Source organism: Triticum aestivum, chromosome 3A, assembly GCF_018294505.1.
Source record: "Triticum aestivum cultivar Chinese Spring chromosome 3A, IWGSC CS RefSeq v2.1, whole genome shotgun sequence".
In the NCBI taxonomy this organism is placed as follows: domain Eukaryota; kingdom Viridiplantae; phylum Streptophyta; class Magnoliopsida; order Poales; family Poaceae; genus Triticum; species Triticum aestivum.
In genome coordinates, this window is record NC_057800.1 from 574,507,338 (window position 1) to 574,535,069 (window position 27,732).

A 27,732-nucleotide genomic window follows, 5' to 3' on the forward strand; every position below is an offset into this window, starting at 1 on the left:
GGGTAGTACAGTGCTACTACATTGGTAGTATTACTACTAGTACTAGCACCACCGTCTGGATTGAGTAGTACTACCACGTTCATCTGGATTTAGTATTTGACTAGCAATATCTAGTAATGCATGTCACAAAAAATGTACTACTCCCTCTATAAATAAATTCATGGTGTATTGTTTTATTCCTATCGGCGAGATAACTTAATGTCTTTTTGCTACTTAATAGGATTACATGCAATGAACTAACCACCGCATGTGATGTTTGGTAGTCTCAAGTCATTGAAAGCATGCACGACCCACATCTTTCATTGGTTGATGTGTCACGAAATAAGAAACGAGGAGGGAGTTAATGTACCGTGCCTAAGTGTTTTGGGATTATTTGGTTTTCGTAAGGTGACTTACACAACATTTTTGTTACATGCATTAACATTTTATTAGTTAAATCAAAGGTCAAAACTTGGCGCAAAATGCAAAGGGGGCCAATAAACCAGTAAACATCAAAGTTCTCTCGTTTGGCCCCAACTAGAGGTCCGGTGAGATGACTATACTGCACCGGCATGGAGGGGACGCAGCTTCATTGACTTACTGCACCTGCCTTTGGGTATATGACACGTGGGCCCAACGGGTGGATGGACAACCTGTCATACAGCCAAAGGCAGGTGCAGTAGAGGAGCGAGGAGTAGATGGCCAACACGCACGTGAATTCAACGCAGTCTACACTTCTCATATAAAGGCTCCCACCAGTCCAATCTACGAAATCCTACACACCTACGCACCCAAGGGCAAGAGTGGTCACTCCAATTGCAAGATGAGTTGACTAGAAGCTAGACCCATGGAAGCGATGAGCGCGAGCATTAGCCGGCTGTGCCAGATGGTCCACAATGCCGGCCTGCGGCCCAGCACCGAGGAACGTCTCCAAGTAGTGCTTGAGGCCGCCAGGGCGAGGGGCCGCTTGGACGACAGCTTCGTCTCCTTGTTCGACGAGGTCCTCGTCGGCTTCCTTGACAAGTTCACCGTCGTCAAGAAGCTCGCGGACGACCTTGACGTACGCCTCCAGCCCACGCGCCCAGGCTCTGCGATGCCTACCACCCTCAACGGTCTCTATGGTGACAACCTCTTCGGTGCATTGGTGGCCCTGCGACTACCCGCCGTCGCGCTGGAGAATGTCCACCTCGAGGTCGCGCTCGCCGCGCAGCGCCTGGCGCAGCAAGACACCGTCGACATAATCACCCACGTCTACGCGCAAATCGTCCACAAGGACTACTACATGCAAGAGGAGGACGATAGGACGCTGGCCTTCTTGGACCGCAGGGCAACCTTGGACGGCATTGTTCAGAAGCACGTTGAGCTTGCCGCCAACGCCACTGCTCCTCACATGTCGGTTGGTGACCCGGTGCACTAGCGCGTGAGGATGTCGTTGATGGATCCGTATGTATCTTTATCTTTCTGTCAAATCCATGTAGTAGTATATGGTACTACTAGTAATTATCTTACCGTTCGCATCAACTTCATAATTTTCATACGTACTCCATGCATGAACCGCGCCAGAACCAAACTTCTCATTACTCTAGGGAAAATTGTTATTTCTATCTATCGGTCACGCCATGGAGCAGAACCAAATTTTACAAGTTACAAGTTCAAAAGGAAAATCCTGCCGTGTTCGCATCGCACCGCCACATGGTTGGTCCGGCACGCCGCTCAAGGGGGAATGCATGTTGTGTTGCATTTTCACTTACAAGTGGGACCATAGTTGAGCAAACTGACTATCGGCAAACCCCCACCCCACCCACCGTGCCATGGCTGAGAAAACAGGAGGGAGAAGATATGGATGTAGCACAGACTCCAAGAAAATTGGTGTCGGATGGGACTCGTGTGGGTGGCGTGTGCCGTACTGCTAGACAAGAATGCTAGTTATGGCCCATGACACCCCACTATATCGAGGTGCTGGTTACGGAGAACAAATTTCTTGGAGTCTGTGCTCAGCCCTCCTCTGTCTCTCTTCTCAGCCAGCCAACAGACGCGCGGAGCCCATTGTCTGTTTGCTCATATGCGGTCCCACATGTCAGTGAAAACACAAGAGGACCCACTGAACCTGCACATCTTTCACCTCGACGTGCTGGTGATGAAAAACGAATCCAATAAAGATCTTCGGTGGCCGCTTTTGGAGTTACTCAAGAGTAGTAAGATTCTATTTACAGTTTAACCCAAGATGCACATCACGTGGCTTCAACTACCACTTTATTTTCTTGCATGACACGACCTGAATGCTGGATGTCCCACGTGTCGGCAAAAGAAGGAAGAACTCGACCAAATCTTCGGTTGTGCTCTCGGATTAGACTAGTTGTGCTAACTTAAAATTTTATTATGTAGAATGGATGCAAGTTCTGTTATTGGGAAGAAGAGTACAACGAAATATTGATAGAGCGCAATTTAGTAGATGTTCTAGCACTTTTAGCTAGCGTAGAGGCTAGAGATGAGACTAGTGCACTTGTTGATAGAATAGAGGCTAGACATGTCTACTTCTTTACACTCGAAGAAGAAAGAAGCACGCAAGATCGAGCCTCCGCAGATCAACAATGAATGCATTGAGAAGACACTAATCCAACTTACAGGAGCAGTTATGGAAGTTGGATATCTTCTAAAATGTATTCTTGTGGTTCTTGTTTTCTTAGGTCTTGCTTTTCTAGTCAAAATTTTGGTGATGTATTTCCATGTACCAAAAAGTCAATGATGAAAAAAAGATATGTGTTTGCAAAGAAAAATGTATGCGGCCGGGATGTGTCCGCGTGTTCGGCGCACGGCCACCGCATCCGAGAAATGGCCCGGACACGACCCCATTGCCCTACCCAAATGGACAGAATCTGGGCAAAACGGAGGTCCGTTTGGGGTCATGCGTTGGAGTTGGCCTTACAAGTGGGACGCAGTTGAGGAAACCGACTATCGGCAAACCCCCACCTCGCCCGCCGCGCGATGGCTGACTTAGAGAAACGATGAGGTTGAAGAGATTGATGTAGCATGGACTCCAAGAAATATGGTGTCAGATGGAAGTCGTGCTGGTGGCGTGTGTCGTACTCCTGGACGTGAATGCTTGTTCTGGCCCATGCCACCCTACTACTTATAGTAGTAGTACCGAGGATTCAAGGTGTTGGCACAGCGAACACATTAACATATGGCCCACCTCACACTGTGGCCAAATTTCCTGGAGTCTGCACTAGGTTAAAACGTGTTCTTTGTGAGGATGGGTGGCTGGTCTCAAGTTTAAAACTAGTTGTATTACGTACGTAGACATAGAGATAGTGCAACATATGAAGCTAGTACAAATATGAAACTTGTTCTATTGTTGATTGGCCTTATCCGATAACCTGTTGCAATGCACATACAATTATGTATTCGGAAAATATATTTTTTGCCTCGTCGCAGCACCCACTCAGAGAAGCGACTCGAAAGCCATTCATAAATTTAGTTAGTTTATCACAGTCATATCATTTTATTACATACAACAGGTCATCAACCCACAACGACAACAAGGATACATTATAAATACTAAAGTTTTCATCACACAACAAATAACAAACAATGAAATGAAATGAACTTCAACTCAACCAATCCTCGGCGTTGGAAACACTTGCTTTGAACCACAAGCGATTCTTTGGGAAGAGCCAGCTACTGTCAATCTCGAGACCAATGCAGGACTGATCATCCAGGCTGAAGCGGCCTACTATATCACGACCAGGGTAGGGAACCACTGCAATGTCCGGCGTATAGATACAGTTGCTTCTCATAAATGGTAGTAACGTTGAGTCAATAGCAGTTGGATCGCCTTTCACCATCATTGGATAGTTTTGTCCAAAGAAGAGCGAGTTTTCTCCAAGACTATCAATACTGTACTAGGGAGAAGGTGTTGGCACTAGCACACTAGTATCCATCCCGAATACCATGCAACGGGTGTTGGAATAGGTCCAGAGAGTGCGACCATGGGAGACAACACCTGCTCCCTCGGTAGTAACATCAGCAGTGGGCTATATATAGACAAGAAGGGGTGATCCATCAGAATTAGTTGCCAGCCGCCAGTGAGCATTTGGGCCCTGTTCGTCCTCATGCTCATGATCATCACCATCGTCATCTACCCCTTGGTTATAAAAATTTTCAAGTATATGTGGTGGAAATTTCACAGGACCTTGGAAACACAAGAAGAAGGTTAATTAGTAGAGAAGGGAAAGTTGCTAACTCGCATGCATGTGGATGAAACAATTATAATTACGGTGGAAGACAAATGTACCGAAACTATGAGGATCCCATGCAAAAACAGTGCCACGAGTGGTGGCAGCAAACACAAGACCCTCGTATTCAATTGCATCACAGTACACATCCGTGTATAGAAACTGATTTTTGAGCAATATCCATCCAGTCGAACCACGAAGGACGACAACAAGCTTGTCAAAGATAGCAACAACTTGATAGTTCTTGTAATTCCAAGAGCGGTTGGGAACTTGACAAATTGCTATCTTCCATAGACGATAGTCACCATGATCGTATTTGAATGTGCGTAGATCATTTGTGTGCTCAACCTCAGGGCACTCAAAGATTTTTGGAAGTGGAATCCGCTGATGAGTGTACACATTCATAAGTTCCCACTCGTAATTGTACCCAATATAAACAACCCAATCTCCATTTGCGTCAGCCTAGGCCTTACCCTGAAGCGATGGCATCTTGACATCACATGTATCGTTATCAAGCGACATCAACTTGCACAAGGCGAGGCCTCCGTCGTCCACGCCCATGCGAACAGGCTTATAGCGAAGAAGATAAGGGAGATCAAACCGCTCCTGGACCCTTGGGTTCCTTGTAATGATTTTATTAGTTGAGTCGAGAATGGTCTTGAACGTACCTGCCGTGCTAGCGGAGGTGATGGCGTCGCACCGATCAATGAGTTCCCCACCACGTCATCTTTCAGATCGGGGAAAGAATAATGGGGTCATTTCTGGCTTGTTCCCTCCATGGAGAAGACGATCGAACACTGGCAGAAGGAAGGGTGAAGGCAAATGGAGGAGGGAGGAAGAGCGTGCGACAACAGTTCCAAATCGAGAGCGAAAGGCGAAGAGTCGGTGGACGGTTGCCAGTTTGCCATGGTACACGAAGAGGCACCCCGGCCTACACGTCCTTTCGAAAATTGTACAAAAGGACTCGCCGTCATCTCACTGACATGTTGGAACGGGACCACATGTCAATGAAACATGGTGTGTAATTTCTCATGCAAAATGCGATCTGGCCACGTGGCCCGAGGTGCCGCATTAGTTATTGTCGGTGTCAAAACTGGCGGATCTCGGGTAGGGGGTCCCGAACTGTGCGTCTAGGCTGGATGGTAACAGGAGGCAAGGGACACGAAGTTTTACCCAGGTTCGGGTCCTCTTGATGGAGGTAAAACCCTACGTCCTGCTTGATTAATATTGATGATATGGGTAGTACAAGAGTAGATCTACCACGAGATCGGAGAGGCTAAACCCTAGAAGCTAGCCTATGGTATGATTGTTGTTTTGTATGTTGTCCTACGGACTAAAACCCTCCGGTTTATTTAGACACCGGAAAGGGTTAGGGTTACACAAAGTCGGTTACAATGGTAGGAGATCTACATATCCGTATCGCCAAGCTTGCCTTCCACGCCAAGGAAAGTCCCTTCCGGACATGGGACAAAGTCTTCAATCTTGTATCTTCATAGTCCAGGAGTCTGGCTGAAGGTATAGTCCGGCTATCCGAACACCCCCTAATCCAGGACTCCCTCAGTAGCCCCCGAACCAGGCTTCAATGACGATGAGTCCGGCACGCAGATTGTCTTCGGCATTGCAAGGCAGGTTCTCCTCCAAATTCAGTGTACCTGTTGAATAAAGTTCGGTTTCTTGTAAATGTTGCGCTCCTTGGCTTCTACGCCCAATAATGGCCGTCTCCCACGTGTCAAACGAATATGAAAAGTCTGAGTGTTTTTACATCCACACCCCTAGCCACGTAAATGAGCCGCCCATTTAAGGGGATGAGGATTTAGATCCAAACCACACCTTCTCCCCTTCGCGAGTGTTCATCAGAGCGCATCCGACAAAGGTCCATTCCACCATGGCCAGCCGTCGCAACTCCTCCTTTCGCCCTTCCAGCCCTCAGCCTGGATATTGGGAGAGATGCTCCATCCCTCATAGCGAGCTAGTGACGCTCCAGACCAAGGGATTTCTCCCCCCGGCCTATATGGTCCCGGTTCGAGCCGGTCTTGCCATCTATAATGGCGGAGAGCAAGCGGAGAGTGCCCCTAATCCCTCCAAAGGAGAGCGGGTATGCCTTGTCCCTTATTTAATAAGAGGGCTCAGATTTCCAATCCATCTGTTTCTCTGGGGGCTACTGGAGTTCTATGGCCTCCAGCTACACAATCTTATGCCTGCCTCCGTATTGCATATCGCGGGCTTCGTAGCCCTCTGCGAGCTATTTTTGGGTGTCGAGGCTCATTTCGGGCTGTGGAAAGAGCTATTCTGCCTTGTGCCCCATTCTCAGAAGGGGTCAATATATCAAGTGGGCGGAGCCGAAGTGTGGCGCATCGCCGGGACCAGATATCTATCCGGAACCCCAAAGAAGGCGTCCGAGGATTGGCCTTCAGAATGGTTTTATATAGAGGACGTCCCGCTGTCGGATCCTGTTCGGATCGGCCTCCCTGAGTTCGACAGTGCTCCACTAAAGAAGCGCCTAAGTTGGCGTCCACGGATCCCTCAGAGGGAAAGTGACAAGGACATTTTTTACCTGATGGGCCGGATAAGATTGTTAGCTCATTTCGGACTGACCATGATCGGGGTCATGGCCGCATGCATCATGCGAGGGGTGCAGCCGCTACAATATAGAGGCCACCCCATGTGGGACTTCAACGGGGAGGAAGACGCCACCCGCTACGGCCGTAAGGGGCTGGATTCGGCTGCGGCTCTAACAAAGACCTTGTCCGCTTTGTACAAGGGAGAAGACGAGGAATTTCTCCGCGTCGACCCACAGGGTGGATTTTCTATGTACAATCCCCCAAGCTGGGTAAGTGGTCACATTTACTTTCCCATCCGTTTTATATTCCCATTGTTAAATATTCAGTCTAACGACTTCAACGCAAGAACTGCGCCAGGCTGTTAAAGAAATAAATAGCCCTCCTCCACAACCCGAGGACCCAGGACGGTCCCTCGACCCGGCCTCTCAAGAGGATCCGGACTTATCTGTGGAGTTGATTGATGGAGTGTTCCATCAATTGAGCAAGGACAACACCTTGGTGGCCATTACGGCCGATTAACCCAGGGCTAATCCCGGCCTCCCAGGTAACTGAGATCGAAGTCCCAGTACCACGAATAGGGGTCCGCCCTCTCGTGTTTTCAGTTTCCTGATTATAACCGAGCTTTGCAGGGGAGGTTTTTGAGACAGGAGGCCGAACCTCCGGCGACAAGCCAACGACGGGCCGCAGGGCCCCGTGGGCAGAAAAGAGGTGCAGTCCGGACCGAGGCGTCAGCGCAAAGGTATGGCGTCCCCCTTATCCCAGATGTTATACCTTCAAGGCATATTAACACTCGTGCTCTCTTCAGGACAAAGAGACCTCGCCGGACTATATTCGGAGAGGCTGCCAATCGCGCCTCCACCAGCCAGGCTCCAAAGCCTGGTCCGGAGGCGGAGGCGAACACAAGGCGCGCACCGGACGCTCCTCCGACGGAGGATGTGGACAGGTTGTCTGCCACCAACTCTGAGGTGGAGACTGCCATGAACCACAGGCGTCGCCGGACAATTCTTCGTGACGCTTGTTTCTCCCAAGAGGCATTAGATGCCTTCAATTCGGGAGATGCGTACCTCCGTGCCGCTCAAAATGGTCTAGCCAGAGCCACGGAGCAATATGTAAAAGACATACGGGTAAGAAAATTTTGGTAATTATATATATATATATATATACCAGTAGCCCCCGAGACTTGAAATAGTTAGAATAACTGATTTAAGGATCATTTGTTATGCAGGTTCTTACAGAAAAGAATTCCCTACTGTCCCAGGAGCTGGAAGAGTGTAAAGCCCAACTTGAGGCCGCACTAGCCGCGGCAGGGGAGCCCAAGGAGACCCCCTCTGGTAATATACACTTCGAAAGATAAGTATTTTGCGAAGCACGGCATGGGTGCGAATCTGACAAATGAAATTGCAGATGGCGCCGGATTGAATTCGGAAAGGCAACAACTCCTACGCTAGCTGAAGGCTGGTGAGAAGGTGCTGACACAGGTGAGGCGGGAGAAGAACAATCTCCAAGATGCCAACACCAAGCTGGGCGTCAACCCGAAAGATGTTCGTGCCCATCTATCAGACTCCGTTAAGGAGAATCAGCGGCTTCGGCGCGGCATATTTAGTAAGTGCTTGAATGAACCTTTGAAAAAAAAGTTCAGCGGGGAAGTCGACTAACAGAGTAATGTATGTAGGTGTGCTAAGAGGTCGTCCTGCAGAGGAGATGCCCGGTTCTACGGGTGACCTTCTTCCCGAGCTCTCGCAACTGCTCGAGTGAGTTCGGCAGGCGATGCAAGGCGTCGCCCATGCCTTGTGGCCATCCATATCCATGCCTGAAGGTCTTGGAGAGCTTGCGGAGAAGCTAAAGGGAGCACGGCGGCGCTTCCAATTGTGGAAGATATCGGCCTGCCGTCAAGGCGCTAGGGAGACCTGGGCCATGGTGAAGACGCGGTACACAAAGGCTGACCCCAACCACATGGCCGAGGTCGGTCCTGTGGGGCCCGATGGGAAGGAGATCCCTGTAAGCTTAGTGTAAAGCCAAGTAGAATTGGCCGCAAAGTATTCCCAGCAGGATTGTAAATTAGACAGCCTGTTAGATGGTATTGAAGAGGAATACAATCAGTCAGAATGACTATGTAAGTCAATTGACATTTATAATGCCTTCTAGCCGGATTGTAGATCGTTTGTCATGGCCAACCTTTTCGCTTCAGCCTCGGGACCTGACGGTCCGGAGTGTGTCCGAATCCCCATGCGGTTATATAAGAACCGGGGAATGCATGGAGACCAGGCGTAGGGGTCATTAGTGCGTGAACAGACAAGCGCCCGACTAGTTATGTTATATTACATGGTTAGTAAGAAACATCTTCCAGGGAGAATAGTTCCATTAGGGGTTCCTTTCCCTGGGAGGCATGCCCTAAAGTGCATGCCCATTCTGTGAAAAAGACGCGGGAAAAAGCATCTGGGGGCGCATAAATAAATAAGTGAAAAGATCATCTTTTAGGTCACCGACCAAATATTCCCTTAAGAACGCTAGCTTTCGGCTTCACCCAGTCTGAGGTACACATCCGGCTGATCCGGCAGTAACAATCGTAGAGGTGCTCCCTTTACCGCCTAGCCGAAGAATCGGGAACGTAGGGGTAAGCACAGGAGCCAGGCAACCTAGCTTGGCCAAAACTTAAGTCATATCGATGCATATAATGGTGAAATAAAAGGTACATGCGGAAGTGTAACACATGTGTTGGGCATGAAGCCCGTATAAATAAGCTTCTGTTAAAAGAAGCCCCCAGGTTTAATGAGTGCGAATAGCACGTCATTTGATGAGCCTTTAAAGGCTATAAGAGAAAGGAAGGGGAGAAGGAGAGAAATGTAAGACAGATAGTATATAAAAAATGGACAGAGGAAGGAGACAAACACAGAGTCCAGCGCTAGGCATAGAATCTTCGGAGACGGCTGCGTTCCATGGGTTCGGCTCGAGTCGGTTATCCGATGCATCTCGCAGGCGGTACGCTCCACCAGTCAGGACTTGGTCAATTATGAAGGGACCTTCCCACTTGGGCTTGAGTTTGTCCTTTTTCTTGTCCGGCAGGCGTAGAACTAATTCGCCAACGTTGTAATTTTTGGCCCGTACTTCTCTGCTTTGGTATCTTCGAGCCTGTTGTTGATAGAATGCAGAACGGGCTTTTGCCACGTCACGCTCCTCCTCCAATGCGTCCAAACTGTCCTATCGATCGAGCTCGGCTTCTCTTTCTTCGTACATGTGCACTCGAGGTGAGTCATGAATTATGTCGCAAGGCAAAACTGCCTCTGCGCCGTACACCATAAAGAATGGTGTGTATCCGATGGTGCGATTCGGCGTGGTCCGCAGCCCCCAGAGTACGGAGTCGAGCTCCTCTACCCAGTGCGTGTTAGATTCCTTGAGGGACCGCACTAATCTGGGTTTGATGCCGCTCATGATAAGATCATTTGCACGTTTGATCTGGCCGTTAGTTTGTGGGTGATAGACGGAAGCATAATCGAGCTTGATGCCCATGTTTTTGCACCAGAGTTTTACCTCGTCGGCCGTAAAATTCGTGCCGTTATCAGTGATGATGCTGTGGGGGACGCCGTAACGGTGTACAACCCCGGATATAAAGTCTATCACCGGTCCGAATTCGGCCGTCTTAACAGGCTTGGCTTCTATCCATTTGGTGAACTTATCCACCATGACCAGTAAGTATTTTTGCTTGTGGGTTCCGCCTTTAAGGGGTCCAACCATGTCAATCCCCCAGACCGCGAAGGGCCAAGTGATGGGGATAGTTTGGAGGGCGGTGGGTGGCATATGGCTTTGGTTTGCAAAGAGCTGGCAACCGACGCATCATTGGACTAAGTCCTGGGCGTCTGCCCGGGCCGTCGGCCAATAAAAGCCTATACGGAAGGCCTTGTTTACAAGGGACCGAGCTGCAGCGTGATGACCGCCGAGTCTGGCATGAATTTCAGCTAGGAGGTTCCGCCCTTCCTCTTCGGAGATGCACCTTTGAAGGACTCCGGTAGTGCTTTTCTTATAAAGCTCTCCCTCGTGGACTTTGTAGGCTTTGGATCTCCGCACTATGCAGGGTGCCTCATTTTGGTCCTCGGGGAGTTCCTGCCTAGTAAGGTAGGCGAGGAATGGTTCGGTCCACGGGGCGATGACGGCCATTATTACATGGGCTGAAGGTGTTATTTCATTGGCAGAGCCTCCGATTGTGTCAGAATGTTCGGTGTCAGGCAGTGCGGTTGGGTCCGGGCTGTTATTGTTCGGCTCCCCTTCCCATACTACGGATGGCATGAACAACCTTTCCAAGAAGATGTTGGGAGGGACTACATCACGTTTTGCGCCGGTGCGTGCCAGGACATCTGCCGCCTGATTATTTTCCCGGGCTATATGGTGAAATTCAAGCCCTTCGAACCGAGCTGACATTTTTAGGACGGCGTTGCGGTAAGCTGCCATTTTTGGATCCTTGGCATCGAAGTCTCCATTTATTTGGGATATTGCGAGGTTCGAGTCCCCGCACACCTCTAGGCGTTGAATGCCCATGGATACTGCCATCCGGAGACCATGTAAAAGGGCCTCATATTTGGCTGCATTGTTGGAGTCTATGTACATAATCTGGAGTACGTATTGAACTGTGTCTCCTATGGGGGACGTCAAAATGACGCCAGCCCCTAGTCTGGCCAACATCTTGGAGCCGTCGAAATGCATGATCCAGTTTGAATATGTGCCGGACTCTTTAGGGAGTTCGGCCTCCGTCCATTCTGCGATGAAGTCGGCCAAAACTTGCGACGTGATGGCTCGCCGTGGCTTATAAGTCACGTCGAACGGGAGGAGCTCAATGTCCCATTTTGCAATCCGGCCCGTTGCGTCATGGTTGTTTATAATATCGTTAAGTGGTACTTCCGAGGCTACTGTTATTGAACACTCTTTAAAGTAGTGTCGTAGCTTCCGAGATGCCATGAATATCGCGTACGCAATATTTTGATAATGCGGGTACCGTGATTTGCACGGAGTGAGGACAATGTACACATAATAGACCGGCTTTTGAAGGGGGAATTTGTGTCCGTCCATTTCTCGTTCGACGACGAGCACTGCGCTTACAACCTGATGTGTTGCTGCAATGTACAATAGCATTGGTTCGCCAATGTTTGGCGCGGCCAGGACTGGGTTTGTTTCCAATATGGCTTTTATTTCGTCTAGTGCGGCCGTGGCTGCATCCGTCCATTCAAGTGTTCGGTGCGCCGAAGGAGGCGGTAAAGGGGTAGGGCCTTTTCTCCCAAGCGGGAGATAATGCGGCTTAGAGCCGCCACGCATCCGGTTAACTTTTGTATTTGTTTGAGGTCCTTTGGGATATCCAATTGTGACAGAGCTCGGATCTTGGCTGGATTTGCTTCAATTCCTCTACCAGATACAATGAAGCCCAAGAGCTTTCCGGCTGGAACGCCGAAAACGCATTTTTCTGGGTTGAGCTTGATGTCGTATGTTCGGAGGTTATCAAATGTGAGCCTCAAGTCGTCTACTAGAGATTCGACATGTCTTGTTTTGACGACCACATCATCTACATATGCCTCCACTGTTTTGCCGATCTGGTTTGCCAGACATGTCTGAATCATGCGCTGATATGTTGCGCCGGCATTTTTGAGCCCGAAGGGCATTGTGTTGAAGCAGAATGGGCTGTATGGTGTGATAAATGCCGTTGCGGCTTGGTCTGATTTTGCCATGTTGATTTGATGGTAGCCGGAATATGCGTCGAGGAAACACAACGAATCGTGTCCTGCGGTAGCATTGATAATTTGATCGATGCGGGGGAGGGGGAAGGGATCCTTTGGGCAAGCCTTGTTAAGGTCTTTAAAATCAACGCACATGCGCCAGGATTTGTCCTTCTTTGGTACCATCACCAGGTTTGCTAGCCAGTCCGGATGTTTTATATCTCTGATGAATCCGGCCTCCAATAGCTTTGCTAGCTCCTCTCCCATGGCCTGTCTCTTAGGTTCGGAAAAACGCCGAAGAGCTTGTTTGACAGGTTTGAATCCTTTTAGGATATTTAAGCAGTGCGGCCAGCCTGCGTGGGATTCCTGGCATGTCTGAAGGGTGCCAGGCGGAAATGTCCCAGTTCTCTCATAGGAACTCTCGCAGTGCGGCGTCTACATCAGAGTTTAACTGTGCCCCGATGGAAGCTGTTTTATTGGGGTCCGTTGGATGGACCTGGAATTTGACTATTTCGTCCGCCGGTTTAAAGGAGGTGGACTTGGATCTTTTGTCGAGTACCACATCGTCCCTATTCACCATGGAGCGCAGCGCAGTCAGTTCCTCAGCCGCTAGGGCTTCGGATAGTGCCTCGAGGGCCAGTGCGACTGTCTTGTTTTCGGCGTGGAGTGCTATGTCCGGATCACTAGCGAGAGTGATGATCCCATTAGGCCCGGGCATCTTGAGCATCATGTACCTGTAATGGGGTATTGCTTGGAGGATTGTAAACGCTTCCCGCCCTAGCAGAGCGTGACAACCGCTGCTGAATGGAGCCACATGGAATGTGACCTCTTCGGACCTGTAATTATCCGGCATGCCGAACACCACATCTAGTGTGATTTTTCCTGTACAGCGCGCTTCCCGACTGGGGATTATTCCTCTAAAGGTTGTGCTATTTTGCTCAATGCGGTTCCAGTTTATTTCCATTTTTTGAAGGGTTTCCTCATAAATGAGGTTCAATCCGCTGCCGCCGTCCATGAGTACCTTGGTAAGATGAAAGATGTCCACTATTGGACTGAGGACCAATGGGGCTGGTGCTCGGGCTGTTCGGAATTTAGGTTCATCACTGGCGTTAAAGGTAATAGCCGTGTCACTCCATGGGTTTATTGTTGCTACTTGGTAGACTTCGGCAAGGCTGCGGAGTGTCCTTTTTCGCATATTATTTGATGTGAAAGTCTCGAAGACTGTTAATACTGTATTGGTGTCTCTGGGGTGGCTTTCTGTGGCCTCCAGAATTAGGAGATCTACGCCAATTTTGGCCACCTACCGGAGTATCCAACATGCTCTAAGGCTGTGAGTTGGTGTGGCATTCTGTGTACTGTGAATTTTACAGGGTCCATTAAGCCATCCTTCCAGTACGGTTCCATGCCCTGTAGAGGGTTTTTGCTTTTTGGTGTTTGACCCGGGTGTCTGGCAATGATGCACCCTTTTATTTCGGACTGGGTTTGTATTCAGGGCCGGATCGTCCCAAAATTTTATTTCGGTTTTCCAGGCGCTTTCCATCGCACAGTACTTTCGTACAATGGATGCCAAGTCAGCGAAGCGTGTAATATCATGGCGACTTATGGCGTTGAGGATTCCCTTGTCCGTGCAACTATTGCAGAAGATTGAGATTGCGTCTTCCTCACGGCAGTCCCTTATCCTGTTCCTAACCAGGAGGAATCTGGCCCAGTAATGATGTACTGTTTCTTCGGGCTCTTGCCTGATTTGGGATAGATCGCTTATGTTCGGGTGGGTGGGTGGAATTAAATCCGAAGCCTCACCCAATCTGAGGCTCAGAGGCCGAGGAATTTCCGAACTCGAAAATTTGGATTCCTGGATGTTGTCCAATGAATCCAGCCCGTCGCCTGACTCTAAGTTCAGGTCTTGAGTGATATCCTCCGCTTTGCGGGTATCCGGCTTGGAGGGATCAGGAATCCGTACGTAGCTAGTCCTTAAGATAGATGAAGGGTCGCCGCACTGTCCCTCTACCACGGCAACGTGATGGGTGACTTGGGGAGAGTTAATCTCTCTCAGATCGGGTTTAGGCCCAATCTGGTCGTAATCCGTAGCGCTCCCAGGGCGGCGATGCGATCCAAGAGCTCGTTTATCGAGGAGAGCTCCATTGGATCTAACTGCTCTGCAAGTTCCGAGCTAACATGAAGTTTGTTTTCGATGGCTCGAGAGGTCATCGTCGGCGCAGAAGCCGAACAGGCGGTCATAAGAAAACCACCTAGCCGGAGGGTTTGGCCGACAGCCGAAGCTCCCTTAGCAATAGTGCCGTCTTTAAATACGGGGTGAGGCATCCTTCCTGATGGCGACGACACAGAGGAACTCTCAATGAAAGCACCAATGTCGGTGTCAAAACCGGCGGATCTCGGGTAGGGGGTCCCGAACTGTGCGTCTAGGCTGGATGGTAACAGGAGGCAAGGGACACGAAGTTTTACCCAGGTTCGGGCCCTCTTGATGGAGGTAAAACCCTACGTCCTACTTGATTAATATTGATGATGTGGGTAGTACAAGAGTAGATCTACCACGAGATCAGAGAGGCTAAACCCTAGAAGCTAGCCTATGGTATGATTGTTGTTTTGTATGTTGTCCTACGGACTAAAACCCTCCGATTTATATAGACACCGGAGAGGGTTAGGGTTACACAAAGTCGGTTACAATGGTAGGAGATCTACATATCCGTATTGCCAAGCTTGCCTTCCACGCCAAGGAAAGTCCCTTCCGCACACGAGACGAAGTCTTCAATCTTGTATCTTCATAGTCCAGGAGTCCGGCTGAAGGTATAGTCCGGCTATCCGAACACCCCCTAATCCAGGACTCCCTCAGTTATCGACCTTTTTTTTTACATACAATCTGAGTGGATAGCTCCTGTGGTCATCATACGTGAGTGGATATATAGGTGGGCTAGGTGGGCAGGCGACAACAATCTAAGTGCTAAAAGAGTTGATCTCGAAAAAAGAGTTGATCCAATGCTTGGTTTTGTTTGGATTTTCCAACTATGACCATTGGATAGAGTGAATCAATGGCTTACGTTCAAAGTTATTCTCATACTATAGAATGGTATAGGAACGTGGAGAGATTTGGTTGATTTTATATCACTGAATAATATAAAATATTATGAGTGCGGACGCTCCACCCCGAGGTTTGTTGCTCCTTCTAGGTTGTCGGGAATCTATGTTCTTCCACTCTTTCGTCCAAGACATGAGCTTTGTTCATTTGCCGACACGCGGGACATCTATATGTCTCCATTTTACAAAATCATACTATATGCCTCCATGACACGCGGGACATCTAGCATCAAGGTGGCATGTCATGTAAGAAAATGGAGATATGCAGTGCGTAAGTGAGTCGTGCACTTCAATGGCACCTAGTACTACTACGCAATATTTTTTCTCCTCGATGGCACGTGAATAGTGCATGTACTCAATGACAGAGCAAGGGATGGTAGCCATGGACATGGTCATCCCTTTTTGAAGAGAGTACTAATGAATAACTTTGATGTGCCCCGTCAACTCGCAGAACGACGAGAAGCTTGCTTATTACACCTTCTCCCTCGCCAACGCGTGCGCGGTGGCTCGCAGCACGAGGAGAAACTTTTGCTTACAAGCGTGGAGGTGCAGCAATTCATTTGGTGTCAGATTGCCAGAAGTACTACTATAGTACCATCATTATTGTTCGACTTCTGGAAGAGGAGAAGATCCAAGCGCAAGGTCACCTACTAACCAAGTATAGTACTACTATAGCCAAAGCTGGTCCACCTTTTTAGAGCATGGTTAATTAATATAGGTGGCTCTTGCAGCGGTACATCATTTAGAGCAAGTACTCTCTTCGTAGGAACAAATGAAGTGAAACAAAAGTTGGAGTGGATGCTAGATTGTCAATTAAAACATGATTACATAGAAAAACATCCTATAGCATTCTATCCTATGAATCAAACGACCAATGTAGGAAAATTATGAGGGGGGTCTCTCCAACAGTGTTCCTCGGCTCGCACCTAGCATCACAGTGGTCGAACTTGGAGTCATTCATCTAGTACACGTGGCATCTCAGATCTGGACACAAGGTGACGCGACCTCTCACTTCCTCCGCCATTTGAAGCGGCGCGTCGGTGGAGGGCTAGCATCCGGATGCTGGCTATACTACTACGGTACTCACACTCCAAGAAGTGACTCGAAAACCATTCATAAATTGAGTCTATGACATGCATTTGCAAATATACCATTCATTACATACAACAAGTCATCAACACACAACGACAACGAGGATAGATGTTGGATTATAGATTATTTCCAACAAAACATTCTAGTAAATACTGAAGTTTTCATCACATAACAAATAACAAGCAATGAAATGAACTTCAACTCAACCAATCCTCGATGTTGGAAACGCTTGCTTTGAACCATAGGTGATCCGGGAAGGGCCAACTATTGTCAATATCGAGAGCAACGCGGGACTGATCATCCAGGCTAAAGCGGCATATATCAGGACCAGGGTAGGGAACCACCACAATGTCCGAGGTATAGATACAGTTGCTTCTCATAAATGGTAGTAATGTAGTGTCAACAGCAGCTGGATCGCCTTTCACCATCATTGGATAGTTTTGTCCAAGGAAGAGTGAGTTTTCTCCAAGACTATCAATACTGAACCAGGGAGAAGGTGTTGGCGCTAGCACACTAGTATCCATCCTGAATACCCTGCAACGGGCGTTGGAAGAGGTCCGGAGAGGGCGACTGTCGGTGTCAAAACCGGCGGATCTCGGGTAGGGGGTCCCGAACTGTGCGTCTAGGCTGGATGGTAACAGGAGGCAAGGGACATGAAGTTTTACCCAGGTTCGGGCCCTCTCGATGGTGGTAAAACCCTACGTCCTGCTTGATTAATATTGATGATATGGGTAGTACAAGAGTAGATCCACCACGAGATCGAAGAGGCTAAACCCTAGAAGCTATCCTACGGTATGATCGTTGTTGTGTATGTTGTTCTACGGACTAAAACCCTCCGGTTTATATAGACACCAGATAGGGTTAGGGTTACATAGAGTCGGTTACAATGGTAGGAGATCTGCATATCTGTATCGCCAAGGAAAGTCCCTCCCAGACACGGGACGAAGTCTTCAATCTTGTATCTTCATAGTCCAGGAGTCCGGCTGAAGGTATAGTCTGGCTATCCGAACACCCCCTAATCCAGGACTCCCTCAGTAGCCCCTGAACTAGGCTTCAATGACGATGAGTCCGGCGCGCAGATTGTCTTCGGCATTGCAAGGCGGGTTCCTCCTCCAAGTACTTCATAGAAGATTTTGAACACAAAGATAGTGTCCGGCTCTGCAAAATAAGTTTCCACATATTGCCATAGAGCGAATAATATTTACACAAATCTAATATGCTGACGTATTCTGTAGCGTGACACACCATGGCCAAGCCTTTATCCAAGTCGTTTCATTATCCCACCTTAGCGCGTCATGCGAGGCGGTTTCCTTGGCACGTCTTGTTAAAGCAGAGATCGTGTCCCCTTATTCCGGGATTCTCATCAATACGGGCGTGGGTAACCCAACCGCGCCATTGATTACGGCGCTTGGAGATAAGCGAGTTTTACCAGGCTGGTGGGGACATGTAGTTGCATCCACCCATATAAGGGGATAAGGATCCACCTTTTCACCTACGCCTTCTTCCTCCTTCGCCTATCCATTCTTGCGCACTCGAGCTCCAGCGCCCAAGTCCGCACTCCCCACCTCAACCTTCTCCAGCCATGTCCGGAGCGGAAGGCAAGTGGATGGTTTCCTCCGTCACGGAGGGACACATCAAAAAGCTGAGGAAGGCCGGATACCTGTCTAACGACATCGCGTACCGGCTTCCCGAAAAGGGGCAGCTCATCCCCACCCCTAGGCCCCATGAGAGGGTGGTGTTCCTCCCCCATTTCCTCCGCGGACTGGGCTTCCCTCTCCACCCATTTGTCCGGGGGCTCATGTTCTACTACGGCCTGGATTTCCATGATCTGGCCCCGAACTTTGTCCTCAACATCTTGGCGTTTATCATCGTGTGCGAGGTTTTCCTCCGCATCCGCCCCCATTTCGGCCTATGGCTCAAGACTTTCAATGTCAAGCCGAAGGTGGTGCATGGCAACCAGGCGGAGTGCGGAGGCGCCATGGTGGGCAAGATGGCCAACGTCCTATGGCTCGAGGGCTCCTTTGTGGAGACCCTGAAGGGGTGGCAATCGGGGTGGTTTTACATCACCGAGACGCGCAACGCCGAATGGGTCGCACCCCCCGAGTTTCGATCCGGACCCCCTACGCGGCTCACCTCCTGGAAGGAGACAGGCCTGTCGTGGGGTAAAAAAGGAGAGCTGAACGGACTCCAAACAAGCGTCCAAACCCTGGTGGACAAGAAGCTCAATCTTGTCAACGTAGTCCAGGTTATGCTCATCCGCTTGATCCTCCCGTGTCAACAATGGGCTTTCAACCTGTGGGAGTTTGACCCGGCGCGACACCAAACTCTGAGCAGGCTCTTCGACACAATGTACGAAGATGCCTGGAAGGTGCTTTTCAAGGGTGCCGAGGCTCCCGCATCCGCTACCGAGGATCGCGGATTCAGTGCGCAGTGTCACGCTCTCGCGGTAAGCTGTTTTTTCCTTTTACAGGGTATCAATTTTTCATAGTTTGACTCCATGCGGGATCTAAGCTCCCTTACCTTTGACAGGATTGACAGGTGATGTCCGGACAGATCAACTGTCCGGCTCCTTTGCCCGAAGGCCCAGAGGACGCTCGCTTGGTGAAGCTGTTGGTTCCGGCACCCTATGTGGTGCTGGAGAAGAAGGCTGCGAAAAAGGCCACGGGGACTCGAAAGAGTGCCCGGCGCCAGGAGGTGTCGGATCCATCATCCGACGGTTCCGAGGCGCATTCCTCCCGTGAAGACGAGGAGGAAGAAGAAGAGACCTCTCCCCCTCCAGCGGGAGGAGAGAAGAAAAGGAAGGCCGCCCTCTCTGGGGAGGCCGGAGGGTCCAAGAAGGGGAAAACCCTTCCTCCGGACTACTACACCGACGATGGCGGAGAGGAGTGGCTGCCCAGGGCCAAGCCCCTGGCAAAATCGTAAGTATCCGGATACCAGAGTAATTCATAGTATTCGTTTATTGCACAACTTTCCCTTACGTCGAATATGTTTATGCAGCCCACCCAAAGACCGGCTCGACGCGTCGTCGAGCGGCTCACTGGACTCGTCGGATGTGAACTCGCTTCCGACGGCTTCCTCCCCCCGCCCTACGGATGACACCGAAGTGTTGTCCCAACAGGTTCCAAGCCGGGAGGAGGTGGTCCTGGAGGCACCGCAAGGCGACCTCCCGGACTCCAGGAGTAAAGGGGATGAAACCCCCCAGGGCTCCAAGTCCGGCTCTAGGCCGGACACTACTCCAGAACCTTCAAAGATTCCAGACTCCGGCGGGCGACCTCCTTCCAAGAGGAGCCAGCCCACTGTGCCGACGACCCCCGTCCAACCGGAGGCGCCGGACAATCTGTTGGAGGCGGTCCAAGGCACCTCCATCGACGAGGGGCACCGCACTATTATGAGTGCGGTGATCCAGAAGGTTCAGTCCGCCAAGAGCGGACTGACTGAAGCTTGTACTAGCCTTTTAACAGGCTTTGAGGTAAGTAAAGAATGTGTAAATAATATTACCGCATAGACAGTAGCCCCTGATGCTCTGTTTGGCGTTCGGGAAGAAAGGCCGAATAGAGGATCAAATAAAATTCACAGGAGTCTAACAAAAAGGAGTCAATATGTGTATGCAGGCTTCTCTGCTTGCGTCCGCCGCACTGACTACGGAAGTGGACACGCTAAAGCAGAACCTCGAGCGGTCCGAGCAAGAGCTCGGGCGTGCCAAGAAGCAGCTCGAGGACAATGAAGGTAAGAAATACCTTGTTTAAATATATATATAAAAAGGTGCAATTGCAAAAAATGACAAGATTATCGTGGCTATTATAGGGGCCATGTCTGAGGTGGCGACCCTTAAGCAAGCGTTGGTCGAGGCCGAGAAGAGGGCGGCCACGGAGCACACCGAGCGGGAGAAGTATGAGGCCGAGGTTGGCAAGGTGCGGCAAGAGCTCCAGGCTCTCATGGAAAAACATGAGAGTTTGGAGCTTGACTCAAAGACGCGAGCGTCCGAGCTCGCGTTGGCTATTGAAAATGCAAGTCTGCCAAGGCCGAATCCCAGAAGACCCTCCAGGAGTTGGACGAGGTGAAGAAGATAGCGGCGGGTAAGGCATTCTTTATGCAAAGCAAACACATAAACGTGAGTTACTTGTTAATTACCCGAATCCGGAGCTCTCCAGGAGCGTTCACAGATCTTCCCTGGAGTGTGTCCGATGCCACCGCATTCTATCGAGCCGAGGAGGGCAGCTCGACAGAGAAGGTGTTCTGGTCTCAGTATGCTGAGTCCGGACACCCCGTGCCCCTGAGCGACCAGCTGAAGCAACTGGTCGAGCTCCACAAGGCGGTCGAACAGGCCATGAAGGGCCTCATAGTTCGGCTGTGGCCTGGAGGGGCTCTGCCTGGGAGCTATTTCGGGCTGGTGCGGCGGCTGGTGGAGGCATGTCCAAGGCTCGAAGTCATCAAGCGCTCCGTCTGCATTGAAGGTGCCCGTAGGGCCCTTGCCCGTGCTAAGTTGCACTGGGGCAAGCTGGATGCTGAGAAGCTTGTGAAGGACGGGCCACCGCCGGGGAAAGAGCATCGCAAGCCCGAGAATTACTATAAGGATGTTCTAAAGGGTGCCTGTCTTGTGGCGGATGAATGTTCTAGGGATGTAATTTTTGAGTGAAACTTGCTCGTTTTGTCCTGTGCGCTGAAAACTTGTTCATATGCGCTAAGCAATGCTGTTGGAATTTAAAATATTACCTTCTGTGCGGCTGTTTATCAATTCTGAGAGATGGCGAGTCGTCGGCTTCTGCCCCTGTGCCGCTAGTGCTAGGGTGTTTGGGGATAAACCTGAGCGCTCTTTTTCCCATGTTTGGGTCCTTCGAGGGAGGCGCTCAGCCCAACGAACAAGGCAATCGGACTATAATGTGTGAACACTCTCACTTAGCCATAGAATTCTATAATTTTAAATTTCGGCGAAGCCCCTGGTATTCGGAAGACCGAGTTCGGGGCGCTATCCACGCCTTGGCCGGACAGAGCCGGCTCCTCGCCCTAAGCGGCATAAGTCTTTAGGGACTCGAAAAACCTCTCGAACAGCGACCAGCTCTCGCTTCATCATGACAGTTAGTTTTAGCTTTCTCCATTGAGGTGCTCGACCCAACTCAACTGGGGCACAATCGCAGTGGTTCTCCTAGTGCTACCTTAGCCGATATAGCGGAACGTAAGGCACCAAAACATAGGAGTCGGGCAAACCCAACTATTGACCCAAGGCATGATTCGGAGCCGATGCATATAATGCTATAAGTTCGGGGTGCCGCACTTGTTAAAGTGTTCGGACTTCTCACACCATATTGAGATGTACTAAAGCCCCTGGCGTATTTTGGCCGTACCAACGTGTACGGGTGCAACATGTCGTTAAGGAACATATAAAAAAAGGTAATGCAAAAATAGACGAAAGCTATGCATTGTTTATTAAAAAGGGCTGCGATCAAAGCAGAACGATACAAATAATGCGATAAGTGAAAGGTTGGACTAGTTAACATGTCCGTTCCAGGGGCAAGCTGCGGAATAGTATGCGGAACAGGTATACTGCTTGTGATAGAGACCACCTGGGAGTTCCGTAATGCGGCATGGCTTGTCTGCTTCTCTGGTTCTTGCATCGTTTGTGCGGCAATTGAACTGCCGAACAGGCCTTCCGAAGGATGGAGTCCTGAACGTAAGAGAAAATTAAAAAATCGGCAGCCCCTGGTACGGTTTAAGCCGTGTTTCGGGCGTGCCGTGATGGTGCCCCTCCCCCTGTACCAATGGTATCTCTAGAGTGTAGTTATGTACACGAAGTATTGGTGTCGCCTTTTTGCGAGGGTTGGGGTTGGGGCCGCATTGCTACGCCTGCTCGAATCGTGCCAGGCAGTCTTGTTGTAGGTTACTCCGGGCGTGCTTGACGGTGTCCGGTCGTTTAGTGGCCGGACTGGAGAACTGCCTGGAGAGGCTGCTTTGTACTTCCGCTGCAAGGGCCGCCGTGTGCTCCTCCGTTCGGAGGGAGCGTTCGGTGTTTCCATTGACCGTAATTACTCTCCGAGGGCCTGACATCTTGAGCTTAAGGTATGCGTAGTGCGGTACCGCATTGAACTTGGTGAATGCGGTTCGCCCGAGCAGTGTGTGATAACCAGTGCGGAACGGGACTATGTCGAAGATTAACTCCTCGCTTCGAAAATTATGTGGAGATCCGAAGACCACTTCAAGTGTGACTGAGCCTGTACAGTTGGCCTCTACACCTGGTATTACGCCTTTAAAGGTCATTTTGGTGGGCTTAATCCTCGAGGGATCTATGCCCATTTTCCGCACTGTATCCTGGTAAAGCAGGTTCAGGCTACTGCCGCCGTCCATAAGGACTCTAGTGAGATCAAATTCGGCAATAATTGGGTCTAGAACCAATGCGGCGAATCCGCCATGACGGATGCTAGTGGGATGGTCCCTTCGATCAAAGGTAATCTGGCAGGAGGACCATGGGTTGAACTTTGGGGCGACTGGCTCTACCGCATATACGTCCCTTAACGCGCGCTTCTGCTCCCTTTTGGGGACGTGGGTTGCGTATATCATGTTCACCATCCGCACTTGTGGGGGAAACCCCTTCTATCCACTATTGTTTGGCGGTCGGGGCTCCTCGTCGTCATCGCTATGCAGCCCCTTGTCTTCATTTTCGGCGTTTAACTTGCCTGCCTGCTTGAACACCCAACAATCCCTGTTGGTGTGATTGGCTGGCTTTTCGGGGGTGCCATGTATCTGGCACAAGCGGTCGAGTATTCGGTCCAAACTGGATGGCCCCCTAGGATTCCTTTTGAATGGCTTTTTCCGCTGACCGGATTTAGAGCCTCTGAATCCGGCATTACCTGCCGTATCCTCAGCATTGTCGCCGTTAATGCGGCGCTTCTGCTTGTTGCGACACGACCTGCCACTACTGTCCCTGGTGTCCGAATTACTAGGGTTCTTGGTCATATTGTTGCTACGAGCAAGCCAGCTGTCTTCTCCCGCGCAAAAGCGGGTCATGAGTGTCATGAGTGCTGCCATAGATTTCGGCTTTTCCTGTCCAAGGTGCCAGGCCAGCCACTTGTCACGGATATTGTGCTTGAAGGCTGCTAGGGCCTCAACGTCCGGACAGTCGACTATTTGATTTTTCTTTGTTAGGAACCGTGTCCAGAATTTCCTGGCCGATTCCTCTGGCTGCTGAATTACATGACTTAGGTCATCGGCGTCTGGGGGTCGCACATAAGTGCCCTAGAAATTGTCGAGGAATGCGGCTTCTAGGTCCTCCCAACAACTGATTGATCCTGTTGGCAAGCTGTTAAGCCAATGCCGAGCTGGTCCTTTAAGCTTGAGTGGGAGGTATTTGATGGCGTGGAAATCATTGCCGCGGGCCATGTGGATATGAAGGAGATAATCCTCGATCCATACCACACGATCTGTTGTGCCATCATATGATTCGATGTTTACGAGTTTGAAACCCTCGGGGATTTGATGATCCATTATTTCGTCTGTGAAGCATAGTGGGTGTGCGGCGCCTCTGTACTGGGCTATATCATGACGTAGCTCCGATGAGCTTTGTCTACTGTGTTCGGCCATGCCGAATTTGTGGCCGGCGTGACGGTTACCGTCTCGAGCCGTGGGGCGCCCCCGCGATCCGTAGATCGATCTTGTTTGCCTTGCCTTGTCCTCCAACATATCTCGTAAGTCCGGTGCATATTCCCGTGCCTTGGTACGGGGTGCGGCTTGAGTGGAGGGCCGAGAAGCCTCTCTGTCGCGGCCATGAGGTGGCCGGTCGGCCGCATCAAGTGCTTCCTCCTCTAATCAGGGTAGCAACCTGCGCTTTGGGTAGCTCTTGGAGGGGCGTTCGAGTTTATGCTCTTCGGCCGCAAGGACTTCAGTCCATCTGTCGACTAGCAAATCTTGATCAGCTCTGAGCTGTTGCTGTTTTTTCTTGAGGCTTCTTGCCGTGGCCATAAGCCTGCATTGAAAACGCTCTTGCTCGACGGGATCCTCTGGCACGACGAATTCGTCGTCGTCGAGGCTTGCCTCGTCCTCGGAGGGAGGCATATAATTATCGTCCTCGACCTCTCTGTCTGCCGCTCTCTCATGAGGGCTGGTTTCTCCATCCTCCTGTGCTAATTCTTGCTGGAGGGGGTTTTCTTCGGCACTTTCCGGAGTATTATTATCTCTTGTGCTGGAATCACCGTATTTTTTTGGCGGGATTTTGAGCGGCGCCGCTGATGCCGGCGCTTAGGCTGTTTCTTGGAGGGGTCATCCTCCGCTGTTCCATCGCCATCTCCTTCTTTTGGGGTGTCCACCATGTATATGTCATATGACGAGGTGGCTTTCTAGGGCCTGATAGGCGCTGGTTCTTCATCATCTCCTTCATCGACATTCATACCGTCGATGTCTTCGGAGTCGAGGTCGAGCATGTCGTTTAAGTCGTCGACAGTGGCTACAAAGTGGGTGGTGGGTGGGCTTTGAATTTCTTCATCGTCCGAATCCCAACCTTGCTGACCGTAGTCCGGCTAGGGCTCTCCTGATAAAGAGAGAGACTTCAGTGTCTTCAGGATATTGTCGAAAGGCGAGTGCTGAAAGATGTCCGCAGCAGTAAACTCCATGATCGGCGCCCAATCGGATTCGATCGGCAGGGGCGCGGAGGGTTCGGAGTCCAGAGAGGAGTCCGGCTCCTTGGAGTCACGAGTCTTGCAGAGTACGGGGCTGGTGTTCGGCTCAATCGCCGTTGAGATCGCAGCCCCCGAGGTGGCATCCAACCGCCCATCCTCGATCGGCGCAGTTGGCTCCGAATTAAGGGTCAAAGATGATGCGGGTGCGGCCTCCAGGGCACTGTTCGGCGGCAGAGCTAGATCATGCTCGTCGGGACAGTGCGGCGCGCTTGGCAGTGGCTCGAATCAGTCGAAGATCAAGTCCCCGGGAATGTCAGCCGTGTAGTTTAAACTTCCAAATCTGACCTGACGGCCAGGGGCGTAGCTTTCGATCTGCTCCAGACGGCCAAGTGAATTGGCCCGCAGTGCGAAGCCGCCGAAGACGAAGATCTGTCCGGGGAGGAAGATCTCACCCTGGACTGCTTCGCTATTGATGATCGTAGGAGCCATCGATCCTGACGGCGACGACACAGAGGAACTCTCAATGAAAGCACCAATGCCGGTGTCAAAACCGGCGGATCTCGGGTAGGGGGTCCCGAACTATGCGTCTAGGCTGGATGGTAACAGGAGGCAAGGGACACGAAGTTTTACCCAAGTTCGGGCCCTCTCGATGGAGGTAAAACCCTATGTCCTGCTTGATTAATATTGATGATATGGGTAGTACAAGAGTAGATCTACCACGAGATCAAAGAGGCTAAACCCTAGAAGCTAGCCTACGGTATGATCGTTGTTGTGTATGTTGTCCTACGGACTAAAACCCTCCGGTTTATATAGACACCGGATAGGGTTAGGGTTACATAGAGTCGGTTACAATGGTAGGAGATCTGCATATCCGTATCGCCAAGCTTGCCTTCCACGCCAAGGAAAGTCCCTCCCGGACACGGGACGAAGTCTTCAATCTTGTATCTTCATAGTTCAGGAGTCCGGCTGAAGGTATAGTCCGGCTATCCGAACACCCCCTAATCCAGGACTCCCTCAGTTATCGACCTTTTTTTTACATACAATCTGAGTGGATAGCTCCTGTGGTCATCATACGTGAGTGGATATATAGGTGGGCTAGGTGGGCAGGCGACAACAATCTAAGTGCTAAAAGAGTTGATCTCGAAAAAAGAGTTGATCCAATGCTTGGTTTTGTTTGGATTTTCCAACTATGACCATTGTATACAGACAAGAAGAGGCGATCCATCAGAATTAGTTGCCAGGCGCCACTGAGTATATAAGTTCTGCCCGTCCTCATGCTCGTGATCACCACCATCGTCATCTCCCCCTTGGTTATAAAGTATTTCAAGTATAGATGGTGGAATGTTCACAGGACCTTGGAAACACAAGAAGAAGGTTAATTAGTAAAGGGAAACTTGCTAACCCGCATGCATGTGGATGAAATAATTATAATTACGGTGGAAGACAAACGTACCAAAACTACGAGGATCCCATGCAAAAACAGTGCCACGAGTGGTGGCAGCAAACACAAGACCCTCGTATTCAATTGCATCACAGTACTCATCCATGTACAGAAACTGATTTTTGAGCAATATCCATCAAGTCGAACCACGAAGGACGGCAATAAGCTTGTCGAAGATAGCAACAACTTGATAGTTCTTGTAATTCAAAGAGCGGCTGGGAACTCGACAAATTGCTATCTTCCATAGACGACAGTTGTCGGTGTCAAAACCGGTGGATCTCGGGTAGGGGGTCCCGAACTGTGCGTCTAAGGCGGATGGTAACAGGAGGCAGGGAACACGATGTTTACCCAGGTTTGGGCCCTCTTGATGGAGGTAATACCCTATGTCCTGCTTGATTGTTCTTGATGATATGAGTATTACAAGAGTTGATCTACCACGAGATCGTAGAGGCTAAACCCTAGAAGCTAGCCTATGGTATGATTGTATGTTGTCCTACAGACTAAACCCTCCGGTTTATATAGACACCGGAGGGGGCTAGGGTTACACAGAGTCAGTTACAAGGGAGGAGATCTACATATCCGTATTGCCTAGCTTGCCTTCCACGCCAAGGAGAGTCCCATCCGGACACGGGACGAAGTCTTCAATCTTGTATCTTCATAGTCCAACAGTCCGGCCAAAGGATATAGTCCGGTTGTCCGGAGATCCCCTAATCCAGGACTCCCTAAGTAGCCCCTGAACCAGGCTTCTGCATTGCAAGGCGGGTTCCTCCTATGAATATTCCCCGGAAGGCTTTGGACCCAAGGATAATGTCCGGCTCTGCAAAACAATTTCCACATACCACCATAGAGAGAATAATATTTCCACAAATCTAATCTGTTGACGTGTTTTGACAGCACGATGTTATGTCATGGCCCGGTCATTATCCGAACTGTTTTCCCAACCAGCGCTAGGTACATATTGCGAGCCGGTTTTCTTGACACGTCTTGTCGAAGCAGATATCTTGTCCCCCTTATTACGGGATTCTCATCAAT